We start from the raw sequence: 14461 nt of genomic DNA on the forward strand, positions 1-14461 counted from the left end.
TTTAAACTGCATTACAGAAGCCTTGAAAATAGTTATTAAGGTAATTTATATTCCCATTCATGTCACTGGTTACTTGTATCAGGCAGACCAGATTTCTGAAGACTGCATCCCATAAAAGTAGATTAAACCGGCAGGCTTGAAGTTGCACTGCTGGACATACAGGACATGACTGCACCAGGTACAGAGCAGATGCTGCTCAAGCCAAGCACATAAACCTCTACCTGTGGTACTAAGATTGGATTTTAAGCTTTTTGGTTCAGGAAAAGCATCTTCCCCTCTGTAGAGCCAAGGTAAAAAAGCTACAACTTCCAAACGTGACACAAAAAATGTCTATGATAAATTATGCATTAGCTTTCTGTGCAAAGTCTTTCAGGTGACAGAGAAGCAGATGGTTTTTAAGTCATGTGTACATATGTTTCTCAGCAGAGCTTCCTATGGAAGTTTCTAGGCACAAAGAACAGTGAAAAGATCAGATAAAATCCTTTCAAAGAGGAAAAGATATCATTCCAGTGACAACTTCAAATATATTAATCAAATACTGGAAAAGTTGTTTCAGCATATATTTAAAGCTTGACTAGAAGTTTCCTGGATTGAGACGCAAATGAATATGAAGTGGCGTGTCTTTTCTTTGTAGAGGTTCTTAAAGAAGGTTGTCACAGGGGATCCCTGAGAATATGCTCATAGAGTGACAGCAAAGGCCTAAAAATTACAGGTAGAGGATGATTTCAGAGGTAAATGCACAATTATGAATCATCAAGGATGGTCAGTGAAGGATGGCGCTGAGAGCTGGGCAGGGTTTACTTCAGGGTGCAACAAAGAAGCATATAAATAAAAAGGAACAATGAACTTATATTGAACAGATATGAAACATCTTCTATATAGTGGAAAAGAAAAGAATAAAAAAAGGAGGAATAGAAAAAAAAGCCTCTGCAAGATGGTGATTGCAGGAAGAGGGTGAGAGGAGGTGCCCTGCACTGTGCCACCCTTCAACCCAGCAGTAACAGCATTGTGCCCAGTCAACTTTTCCACAGCAGGTCCTCCCTCCCCTTCTTTGGAGAAGGAATGCTGCTTTCCTGAAACTATCCATCAAATGTTAACTTTTTGTTCATGGGCTAAATAAACTAGAATTCTAAAGAGCTATGCACATGTGCATGTGTGGGTTTTCTGCTCTACCTTTCCAGAACAAGGTGGTAAAGACCACAGCATACCTGATCAAATTAAAGATGGACATAGTCCATTTTAAAAAATTAATTAAACATCCGGAATATTTTAAAAAATATAGAAGACCTTTTGAGTACCTAAAGGTTTATAAACGCTATAAAGCTTCAGATAATTAATTAATAATTCATTACACAGTAATTCTTAAGGGTGCATTTCCTCACTCGAGAAATTCCTGAAATGAAGCTTGGCAAATGCAAAGAACCTATGAAAAAGAGAAAAGGCATTCATTACAGAAGGTTCTGAATTTGACAAGTTTCTATCTTAACACGAGATGAGAATTATTATTCTGTCACTCCTTCTCAATGATACCAAGATGCAGATGCCGAGCATGGCGCTGGAGTGGGGAGGTTTGCTGTACCCAGAGCAGCTCCTCACTGCACCTGTTTATGTTTAATTGCCTCATTATCATTTCGCTCAGCAGGAGGGAACACAGCTAAATTCACATTCAGAGAAAACTGAAAATTCCCTGGGACATTATTAATGTCCCTTTCCTGTGCAGCCCTTCATCCTGAGCACTGGGAGCTTTGTTGTCTGAGTGCTGCATGGGAAAGAATTGCACCACAAAAGTCTCCAAGCTGTGGGGATGGCAACTGGACATGATAAAGTGAAGAAATAAGAAGCCATGCTCATATGATGTGTTAGTGTTTGGGGTTGGTTTTTTTTTTTTGTTTTTTTTTTTTTTGTTTTTTTTTTTGTTTTTTTTTTGTTTTTTTTTTGTTTTTTTTTTTCCAAAACCAGATACATCTAACCAAGAGCAAGGATAGAATAATATATGGAGAGGAAGGAAGCAGGAAAAATCAATGTATTTTTCATGTGTTTTCATAAATCACAATAAACCATCATTGCTGAATATTTTCATCCCTGCAGCCAGGTGGGCTCTGTGCTGTAGTGCAGAGATCCAGACTTTGGGCTTCACACCATGGCTTTCTGCTTCCTGGGCTGGCAAGGGCGAGAGACCCAGCCCTGCTGGAAACATGCAAGGTCAGATTGGTGGGGGCTCTGAGCAACCTGACCTAGATGAAGATGTCCCTGCTCATTGCTGGGGGTTGGACTAAAGGATCCTTAAATGTCCCTTCCACCCCAACTGTCCTATTAGTTTATGATTCAGAGCTGCTAGGAGGCCTCCAGGCACCCCCAAACTGACCTGGGGTGTAGCTTTTAGGGGTAGACTCCTAAACCCTTGGAAATGCAGTTTTTACAACTGGAGCATCATAACACTGAAAATTGCTGTAGAGTTGAATTTTGTTGGTACTTATGCTCCTCCTCAAATATTTGCAATCCTTTATCTCTGCTTGGTTTTTGTTATCTCTTTTCTTTTCCTGTACATTGTTGAAAGCAAAATTCATTTGCACATAGGGAAAGCTCAGCAAATAGTTAAATATCTTCACCCTAAAGAGCCACATGTAAGAATCACACATGCAGAAAGTGGTAATTGTCACATGGAAATAGCTGACCAACCACAAGTCCCAAAATAGCAAATACCCACTGAAACGGTTGTACCACCGGAATATTTTTGCATAAATTATTCACAGAATAATTCTGAATATTGAATGCGTGCAACATTAAGGCAGTCTGGGAAAGTGTGCACAGATGCATTTTTCTTCCTTGTACAGATTTTTATCACTTCGTGATAAGATTGGTGATGTGGTTTGCTCAATTCTCAGGTGTAACTGAGTGTCCCTGTCCCACAGAACCCCTTGTAAGTCAGAGTCTGATCAACTCTGAACACTAAGAGCATTAAGGTTAATATGAGCAAAGTGGTTAAATCAGGATTTCTTCATTAGAACAACTGCCTATCTGTTATTAGCAGATTCTATTTGTTTGATGCTGAAAAATCTTACTATAAATGAGCTCTGAGAGTTGACTTGTTTTATTTGCTACCATTGGACTGTGCTATCCTTTTGGGTACCTGGATCCTGTGCTGACCAGTGTGGAGCAATCTGTCACTTGCCCAAAATCTGCTCACGTCTGTAAGGTGAGATAAAGTACCAAAGGTTCTTTAAGAGGCAGTTTGACGCCACTATTTATTTCCTGTGATTGATTCAGCACAATGCAAAGGAATAATTGCAGTTCTTTCCTAGACTGAAGGTACACAAGAAAAATAAATATTCCTTTCTTAAAATTCACGGAAGATGAAGTTGAAGATCCTCTTGGTTCATTGTGACCAGGAATTTAATTCTATTCTGAGAAGTGCATTAATGCATCTTGGGTGGAAGAGGCACAAATTAATCAAAATTTTTTTATGCAGTAGAAAAACCCAGAAAAATATATAGGGGGAAAAAAACCCTTATACCACTTTTCCTGTACTGATTCTCCAGCAGCAAGTAAAGAATAAGAAGTGTTTTGCACACTGTTGTAAATTCTCATACTAATGATGTTCCCTCTAGTACTTGCACACCATGAAATGAAAAAAAAAAAAAAACCAAAAAAACCAACTCAACAAAAAAAACCCCAAAAAACCAAAAACCAAAACCAATGCAGGTTTGTGCCAAAAAATTAGCATCTGACAGGTAGGAGAACCACAGAAGGAAAAGGCAGCAAAAAGCAGAGGTCAAATGAATAAAGCAGCCAACACATTCTGAGGTGTTTCAGAGGCAGAAGCTCTCAGTTAAGCTCCAAGATTAGCTTGTGGCCACATGCAATCCTTATTTTCACCCCTGAACTCTGTCCAGTGTCTCAGGATACCTCTTCATGGCACAATATCAGGCCACACAGAGACCCTGAATGAACTTGCTCAAAGAATTAAAGTAACTAAAGCCCTTCTGAGAAGTGAATTAAGAACATCACTTTATCCTGGTTAGTCTGCGTCTAGTCCTGAGAGGATGACTGAATATAAATCTGTCAAGCTCTAGAGAAAAATGTGGCTGCTTGAGTGTCATCTGCAAGGTACAGTATTTTTCCACCTAGACAAATTTTTAATTGCCTTGACTGATGCTGAAGTTTCTTTCATATGGCTAATTTACAGACCTAGTGATGAAGGTATTATTTCAATAATCATGGGAAAAGAAATATAAATAAGAGTAAAGTCCCTTAAAAAGTTGGTGGATTCACACAAGTAAATAATAAAATTTACCACTGATCTGAATATTACAAGAAGTTTATCTTTAAAGCAAAAAATAATCCTTTTAAACGAGATGGAAAGGTTTCCAATTAGCATTTGGAACTATGTAGCTCTACCTGCAGTAAATTTATGACTTCTGTAGCTATTAGGTATAGGAACTTCACAACTGTTAGTACAGTTATCAAGTATATGAATCATCCCATCTCCATTTTTCAGGTAAAAATTCAAAGGCCCCACAGAGAACATCAAGGTACTTAGCATCTAATCTTAACCAATTTCCATGGAAAACAAATGGGCATCATACCTTGAAGAATCTGACATAAAATTATTTCCCTCAGGTCTTATAAGTAATCAGCTGCAGAAGAGAAAACTGAATCAAATTTTCCAAGTTCAAGGCTGGCAACCTGATCTCTAGACAGGTTCCCTTTCCTGTGTGTTAAAACAGCAGCCTGGAAAAGAAATCATGTTCTGCCCCTTGGCTGAGTCTTTGACCTAGTCATGACAGGAAAGATCCATGGGACTTCTTGGGGCAAGCTATGAGAAGAGGGTTTTCTATATGGAGCATGAAAAACTAGGTTCACTTTCTTGGTTAAATTTAAAAAGTTTAATTAAAAGACAATTAGGAGACAGAAATAAAACAAAAGATTATGGCTGGGTGCTTGGCATTCAGCTAAAAGCACACCTACCGTCTCAAAAACACCCTTTAAATCCTTTTCCATTGCATTAGCCTGTTGCATATTCATAGACCATTATGCATTATTCAAACATTCCTTTAAGTTTAGATGTTCTTTTGCTTGGTTTTGACCTTTCACTTGATTTAGATTAAATCAATATATTTTATTTCTCCTCTGATTCCATCCTGTTGTTCTTACACTCCCTGATAACAGAGAGGCAATAAATTCTTCCTTTGGAGTTCTGGTTTCAGTCACTGTTATCTTCATCCAGATAGGGTAATCCACAAGTTGCCTTCACCATTCTCTGAGTTAGTTACATGAATAAAAGCATTTTAACATCACATAATCTCCATTTTAATATTGTGCTATGACCTAAGATATATTTATCACACTACTATTTGTAAATTTTATTAACAGCACATATATTCATGTAGCACAGTTATTCCAACATTATACATATACCATTCATTTTAATATTTGCGAAAAGCCAATAATATAATATGTGTTTATAACATGGAGTGAATATTTATTGTATGATCTTATTGCTCAGAATCACTTGCATGGGTATTCACTACTACAACAAACATCACTAATTCATCTTAGGGTATTTGGTTTGGTCTTGGTGTTTTTGTTTGTTTGAAATCTCTTTCCCCACACAAGGGTTAGGGATCTCAGTGCTAGCGTGGCCCTGCCAGAGGCCACAGTGTTGTCTCCTCGAGGTGAGGCAGAGCAAGTCTTTTACAGTGTGGGCACTGCACAGCAGCAGTCCCACGTGCTTTGCCCTATTGCTGCTGAGAACACCTGATGAGCACCTTGCGGGAGAAGGGGCTGCATCAGAGCAGGAGCCTTCTTGGGCAGACAAGACCTGCAAACTCAGGGGCAGATTTGTCATAGCCTTTCTGACTGTATATCTGTGTTCTCAGGAATTTTGTCCTATCCTCTCCAGGGGTCCCAGAAGACTTTTGTTGCCCACCTTTAACCCAAAACCAAGACATAAGCAGGAAAAAAAAATTTCAAGGTGACTGTTGGATTGTTTTCTAGGCTTTCTGCCCCACTCTGTTGGCTTACTTGGGAGAGTGATGTAAAGCACAGAGGCAGGAAAGGCTCCTGTAATCCCTGAGATTTACATGTAAAAATCCAGTCCTGGTTAGCTTTGCCTTCTTCCTCTCTAAAGAAAATGTATTACCCTGGATTTGTGGGCTCTAGGAGTAAGTTCTTCAAATTAGTAAAGCCTGATTATTCAATGTGGGAAAGAAATCTGTTCCTAGGTGAATTTAGGACTACTGAATAAATTCCACAGTAAACACAATCCTTAATTTCCTGAGCCCCACTGCAACAGCAGATTAAATTCTAATTAGTTTATTTTCAGTTTAATTGTTCTCATATGAAAGAGGCAAAATCCGAGATTGCTTGACAATGGGTTAAGAAATTACTTAAACAAGGGTTTGATCCCAAGACCACTGAAATAAAAATTTTCAATGAGTTTTGGATCAGTTGCTGCATAACACAAATTTTGTACAAGTATCTAAACACATTTTGTTGCACTCTAGAAAAGCTCCCATCTCCCTGTAAAATCACTGCCTTAAGTTCACCCATTATTTCTTAAAAAAGTGAAAGATGTTTCATTTGGAAATTATTTTATCAACATGTTTGGTACATAGCATGCTTCTCCTATCTTTCTGTTTCAATTACTACTATTACCATTATTAACAAATCACAATTAATTGGTATGGAGATAATTAAATCTGCAAATAAAATATTGCCACCGAGCTTCTGAAGCAAATAAACAGCAAGTACCAGGAACAGATTAATGCTAAACTAACAATGAGTTTATTTCCATGAAAATTTTGTAATCAGGAAAAAAAATTAAGAAAGAATAAAAAACCCAAAACACAAACAAACAAACAAACAAAAAAAAACCCAACCCCAAAACAACTAAATCACTCTCTATATCCAGCACTTTTTGATGGTCCCTGGGAGACACTGTGTTTGCTAGAATGTTGTTCTTAAATCTGAATATTTATCAGATTACATGATAGCTCTGCCAAGGGCAGGGCAATAATGCATTGCCACACCAACATATGTAACAGCCACACCAGTCAAAAACAAGCACTAAATGTGCTGCATGTACACACAAGTTTGAATACCAGTTTACTTAGAGGAAAACTTCAGCATTGATGCAAATATGATTTTTGGTGTGTGAAAAAAGCTTTTTACCTTCAGCCATGAATATGACTGTAGCAAGCCAACAAGAGTATTTTTCTTAGAATGAACTTGGGGTTTCTTTAGGGAGAAGAAAGTCTGTTAGCAGAAACTGTTTATCATCTAGGAAGAAGATATGGGGTTTGGGCATGGCTACATGAAACTAAGTATTTCTGAACGTGAAGTGGCAGATGGGAGGCAAGCCCTTGGGAAAAGATTGAAATCAGTATTTTGATTAAACTACATTTAAATGTAGCCACAGAGAATAAATTAGATGCAAACATTATATCCATGAAGAATCCCAGGCAACAAATTTGGTTAAACACTTTTTCCTTGAACCGAGAAATTCCTCTTAAAATTCATTAAAGTATGGGTGGATAAAAGAAGAGTTTTCTTCTTAGTTCTGTCTCTAAATTCATTGTAATTGCATCACAGACATTTGTGCTATGTAAACAAATTCTCATTTACATTTGCTTTCATCTTTACTTCTGGTAAATGTGATTTCAAGACAGCTAGAAGGCAATCAGGCTTGGGTGTAGTAAGCCTTAAAATTCTCTGTGCTGGCTGCTGTGATGCCATTCCCAGGTTCTCCAGAAATAAAAACTGTGCTCTTCTGGAAACCAGAAGGGTCAGGGCCAGTGGCAGCCACTCATGGTGTTTGCACAACAGAAATGTCCTTCCCCAGCAGCAGAGCACTGGTGAGGACTGCCAGCACCCTGCAGCCTCAGAGTGACTTTGTGACAGTGGCCCATTTCTTCACAAAGTTTAAGAAAAAAATCAATCACATCAACACCCTCTATAAAGTTGTTAGCCATCTGTCATTTCCTTCCCTTCCTTCCCAAATTTCATAATAGCTGTTAATGGAATAAAGTACAATCTCTCTTCATCACAGGTGGTTACGGTTAGAGAGTCATGCACTGGTGCTTCTAGACCAATTCTTGATCTGCTAATTAAATTGTCTTCTCAGCACTTCATGAAAACAGAAGTAGTTCTGCAGTAATAAAGTCAACAGCTGAGAAAAGAAATTGCTAGGTAAATCTGAGATTTTGAAGCCCAGGGTAATAGTGAAGACCTTTACAAGCTAAGTGTTGAAGAGATACATGTGGAAAGAGAATGGGAGAACAAATGGGGGACAGAACAGAGAGCACAGAGGAGCTTAATGATATCCTGGCCTTGGTGGGATACATGCCGTGGGATAAGCGACCACAGATGTGAGGAGAACTGGGAAAGTACAGCATATGCAGATATCAAGGTTTTTGAAACTATATAGTTTTGTAAGACTGCCAAGTAACACAAACAATAGGCTGAGTCTGTAACTAGTGGGAAATTCTTGCTTAAGGATGTGACTACTTAGAGCTGTAACTGCTTGGAGCTGCAACATTATATAAGACTGAATGAGAGGAAAATCAACCCCTTTTTGCTTGGACTTCAATGACTTCAACTCAGACTTTGACTCCTTCTTGCTTTGACTTCTTGCTTGGACTACTTCTTGCACCCCTCTTTTGAAGTCCAGTCTCTCAGTCACATGGCAAAAGAGTCCTTTTCTTTTTCCATAGTCTGATGCATCACTTCAAGCTTAAGACTGTTTTGACTTCACAATTCATGTGCATGATGTAAGAAAGTCATAGCCCTGATTTTTCAATTTCAGCTTAACTCAGAGACATCTGGATTTGCGTTCAGGACAAAAGCAATGCTAAAATGCTCCAAAAGATTCCTTCTATTTCAACCCTGCCATCTAGCCCTTCTTAGCAAACTATGCTTTTCTCCAAACTTTTCTTTTATCAGTGGTTTTCAAACCATACATCCAAAAGCAGGTTAGGTGGTTGTTGGATAGCATTTGTTTAGAGCGTCCAGCATCCTAAGCACACTCCCATTATCTGTACTTAATGGTTGCAAAATCTCATTCAAAACTGAGCATTTTTCAGTACAGTAGCAAACCACGTTTTACATAGATTGAGCTGGAGAACCCCTGCAGAATAACTTCTGATGCTTTTGCAAGCCTATCCAGCGCAGGAAACCACATCAGTGAATGAGAAAAACTCTACCATGCCCTAACACAAGCGAGACACAACCATAGCTTCCAACCAGTCAGTTTGAAGATAAGACCTTTAGGCTTGAAGTTGAGGAAGAAATTTCTACATTGAAGTGAAACAGTGTAAACTTTTGTTTTCTACTCCAAGGGTGCAAGAGTACTATCTGATGGTATGATCCCATCTGAACTGTCATCTCATCTGAATTTAGCTGCCTAAAAGCAAAACTTCAACTTAGTGTCTAAGTCTAAGTCTCTCACCTGGTGTCTGCACACAGACAAAAAAATTTTGGGGAATGATTTAATCCACCTGTTTGGAACACCTAGAAATGATACTTAATTTTTGGTAGCTAAAGGTGAGTCTGGACCAATGGCAAATCTTCAGGTTTACTCAAGGAAACTTGAAATTTATGTAGGATGGTACACAACTGTCAGGACCCCAGTGGCACTGACAGGCTTTAGCCACCCTGACCATCTTTTTGTCTTCTCTGACACATATGGCCATTGCGGTTTAGCTATAAGCCCTCCAGACTGAGATCAATAACCAGGTACCAAGCTTCATTACCAAGACTTGACCCAGCAACTTAAATAATTTTATCCTCTTTCTCTTCTGTTTGGCACTCATTAGACCACATGTGAAGAATGATGTCCAGTTTTGGAAGACAGACATTATCAAACTGGGATGAGACCAGGAGAAGGCCAGTAACATGGGACCACTGCAGCACTGGCTCACACAAGTGTAAGAAGTGTCTGAGACACTGGATTTGTTCAGCCATAAGAGGAAGAAAACAGGGATCTCAGGGGAGATCTTATGGCAGTCTTCAACAAGCTCATGGTAGTTTGCAGAGCAGGCAGAGAAACCTGCTTGTAGGTACACAGCAAAAACACAAGAGGGAAAACAGTGCTACAGGCAACAGACACAAGTTTTAACAGGAGAAATTCCAGCTGGATCTTAATGAACACTTTTCCCCATCAGATGTGGTCAATTGTTGGCAAAGTCACTCAGAGAAGCTGCAAAGTCAATGTCTTTGAGCTTAGGGTTCAACAGTACAAGACCATGACAAGCTGACCCAGGTCATCATGCCATCAGCTGGAGGTAAAGCTGAATGAAACCACAAGGTTTTCTCCACAAGTCTCTGTGCAACTCAGGGTTCACTCAGCTTCCACTGAGTCCAATTCAGACCTCTACAAGCCTCAGGGTGGGCTTTCTATCCATTCTATTTCACTAGCAGTGGAAAATGAGGATAAAATGCTCCATGCTCAGAATTGAAAATAAGTTTAATTTGTATATTATGAGAATATTCAGAAAGGACAAAACATATTTCTTAAAAATTTCCCAACCCAAACTTTTTTTTTGTTAGTCCAATTCTAGATGTGTTGAAACCACTAACTTTTCTCATCCCTATTAGAATATACATTTGTGGAAGTAAAAGAATTAATATTAGTTGATTGATTAGTTAGATTGAGTGCCCAGATTCTCCAACACATGCAAATAATATGTGAAAATTGAAGTGCTCAAACTTTTGTGGTTTATAAGGGCTTTTACAGCTCACTGGTATAGAAAATGAACAAAACTCAAAGGTGCAAAAAACAACTGGTCACCCGTGATGACAAGTCTGAAAGAAGGTGGGGAACTTAAAAGCAGCTTTCCTCTCTACAGCAATTCCCAGTAAAGGCAGCCAGGAGAGGGGAGGAAATCCGATGGAATCTATTTTGCATTCAAAAAAGGCATAAAGCAGAATTACTGAACGAGTGGAAAGAGGGAAGTGAAAAGGCTGGACAGTGTTCAAGGCAGTAATGGTTGTGAATGCTAATGCCCTTACTGCAATTCACAACTCAGCCAATTTAATGTGATGACAAACAGCAATAAAACACAACTCTGCATCACACTCCTACCATAACATCATGACTCTGCACACTACAATTTAAAGATGATTAACTTACTTCATCATCAAATTTTGCCATTGCATCTGGCTGTAAACTATGCCAAGAAGATAAGGAAATTCTGAATCAAAGTAGAATTGGAGTTTCTCAGCAGTTTCCCTCTAAGGGTGTGGCAAAATTGTACTTCCACACAAGTACATCATTTCGAATTTTTGAATTAGCATTTTTGAATACATTGTTTTCTTTGTGCCCTTTATTGCAGCACTCCTTTCATTAATTGAAGAAAAATATTTATATAATCTGCCTGGCAGTTGCTGAGGTTGTAGAATATGCTTCATATAGAATCTGAATCCCACCATCATAAAGGGTGTCGATCTATATTACGAAAGGTTTTGTCCCAATTCTCCTTGCTTTGCAGAAAACCATCACATCCCACTCACTAGTGGGATAAATATTTCTTTGTTCAGAGCATGGGACTGTCCTATGGTACCTGAGCAACATTCAGGGCTTGTTTAAATTCCATCCACTTTGAACAGTGTGATCAGCTCCTGAAATTTGCAGAACTTAGATGAGGCTCAAAGCTCTCTGAGCTTTGTCAGAAATATTCCTTCCTAAGCAAATTAGATTAAAAACTGGCTGGTTCACGTAAGATTTTATGAAGAGCTCAGTTAAAAATGCTCCTTTGTATCCCCATGAATAAAATGCTTGCTTCCTAGGACTACATGAATGGGAGAATGCATAGTTTCCAGATCAGGACCAAGACTCAGGTAGGGCTGGTTAGCTTCCAGTTTCCTAGAATGCATCAGCCTGTTTTCTTTTTTTTATGCGTAATTTTCCAGTTCAGATGGATTGATGTTTTTGATATATTTTCTTGGGAATAAAACCCCCCGAAAACCTACCTTGGAATCAGCTTCTAAAATTAATTTTTTTATCAGTGTCCAAAATATTTTGAAGATTAAGCCTCTCAATTATCAGTTATCACTTCCACCACCATTGAAGACAGGTAATATAGCTTGGGTGGCTAAAACAGGCTGAAATTTCTGCTGTCCTCTCTTTGCTTTTACAGCCTAGCCATATCAGAGTGAAAACTAATTGCAGATTTTTCCAAACCTTCAGTGGCTATGCTTTCAAAATGTCCTGGTTTTGCCTGGGATAGAATAGCCCTGCTTTCCTGGAGGCAGCTGAACATCTACCTGCCCATGGGAAGTGGCAAATGAATTCCTTGTTTTGCTTTGCTTGTGTGCATGACTTTTGTTTTATCTATTAAACTCTCTTTATTTCAGCCCATTGTTTTCCTTACTCTTCCAATTCTCATCCCACAGTGGGGGAAAGCGAGCAAGTGGATGTGTGGGGCTTAGCTACTGGCTGGAGTTAAATCCCAGTACAAACACCTACAGAGTACCCATCCTGTCTGAAAGCTCTGCAAACATCACCTTTTCCATTCACACAGCTGAAGGAATGCGATTAATGCTGCAACACAAGTGTATCAATGTAGTAAATCTCAATTCCAGACTGTATTGGAGGAGGCAGAGGGCAAGTCTATTTCAAAGCAGAACAGATTTCACCCACTGACACTGTTGTACCTATAAGGACTAAGACACCCAGGTCCAAGTTTGCATCTGAGCACCAGGCTCACATGTCTTGAAGGTATCTGGCCATGATTACTTGCTATGTAGGAGGACAAGGTGTACAGTTATCAAATCCTCACCACCTCTTCAGGGCTCTTTGCAAGTTATTTTTGGATATATGTCCCCTTCAAGAATAGCAACTATGATTCTCCTTCTTTTTGCTGTGCCTCTGCCAATCAATATTGTTTCCTCACCACTCTTTCTCCTTATAGGGGTACCTTATCTCCAGACTTTTTATCTTCCCATTGATAATATATCTCTTAATAGGTGCAGACTGGCTTTTTGTTTTGGCTGAGCTTTGTTTTCTTTATTGGGATGCCCCCAACAAACCCCTATGGTTGGGATCTTGATAACCTGTTAATCAAAGTGCTCTCAGCACACTTCTTGTGCATCCCTCACTTTTTTGTTTCTTGATAACTCCACACCCAGACATCCCCATGTAGGGCTACAGTGGCCCTTGGGCCACCAACAGGCCCTGTCACCTCTTCCCTTAGGCAATCCCTGGTGCAAGGCACCTGTAATCTTGGATCAGACTGAGTGGAAACAGCTAAATTGTGAGAAGTTGTGAGAAACCTCAGTATGGGCCTTCATCCCTAGGCCTTGGTCCTTGCCTAAGGCTGTACCTGTGCTGTGGAAAGTCCCCTGCCTGTCCCAGAGCTCTTTGTGCCCAGACATCTCTCACCTCACCCCTTGGATGCCTCTGCATCACCAGCTACCCAGACACCAGGCTAAGCCTTGTCACCATGCCCATGAGGTGCTGGCTCTCACTCTTCCAAAGGTCATTAATATTTGCTACAGGTCCCCATACCCTGGTCATGCAAATTAAAAATATATTTAAAAATATCCTGCTAACAAAATGAATGCAGCTGTTCTGACAGCACTTTTTGTTCTCAACTCTGCTCATAGCATCCAGCAATTAGCGTTATTTCTTGTCTGACTTTGCTTTCCACATCCAAACCTCAAAGTTAGTTTGATTTAATGTTTGTTAATTAACTTTTCATATACACAGAGAAATTGGGTTTGTTCCTGTTGGGGGTTAGGTTTGCTCCTTTTTTACTTTAAAGAATTTTTTCCTCATGAGTTACCAAGGAGACTGAGTGTTGGATACTTAAGGGTACTTAACCAAAACAAAGAGATAGCCAAAGATTTTTTTTTTTTATCTGTTGTAACAGAAGGGAGGGGGTAATTGCCTTCCCTGAGAACAAGCCAGCTGTTAAAAACCGAGTGGGGTATTATCTCTGCTCAGTCTTTCACTATCCCCATGGGAATATCTTTTGTTAACGCACCATCAAAGCTCACCAATGGCATGACACATTTCATCATCCTATTGTGAGATGCTCTACTAGAAAACAGAAGAGCAACCATTTCCACCTGGATAAAAAGGAGCCACAAGTATCACCAGGCACTCCAGTGTTTCCCATGGGACTCCCAAAGGAAGACTGGACCCATTTCGGGACCCCTGGCTCCACAGGACCATCATCTCTGCTTCCAACAGGACACATCTGCCACTCCAGGAGGGCTGACTTTGGACTGTTTCTAATGCCCTGACTAACAGGGCGTCAGGTTGCATTTTCTGACTCTGTCAGAGGTTTGTTTGGATTTTTTCTGGGATTCCTTGTTTGTTTGCTTGCTTATTCTTTTTGTACTACAACATTTGTATTTTTAATATCCCTAGTAAAGAACTGCTATACCTATTCCCAAAATCTTTGCCTGACAGCCTTTTAATTGCAAATTTATAATAATTTGAAAAAGGGGAGGGGGA

Source organism: Zosterops lateralis (assembly GCF_965231275.1).
Source record: "Zosterops lateralis genome assembly, chromosome: 4".
NCBI classification, from domain to species: domain Eukaryota; kingdom Metazoa; phylum Chordata; class Aves; order Passeriformes; family Zosteropidae; genus Zosterops; species Zosterops lateralis.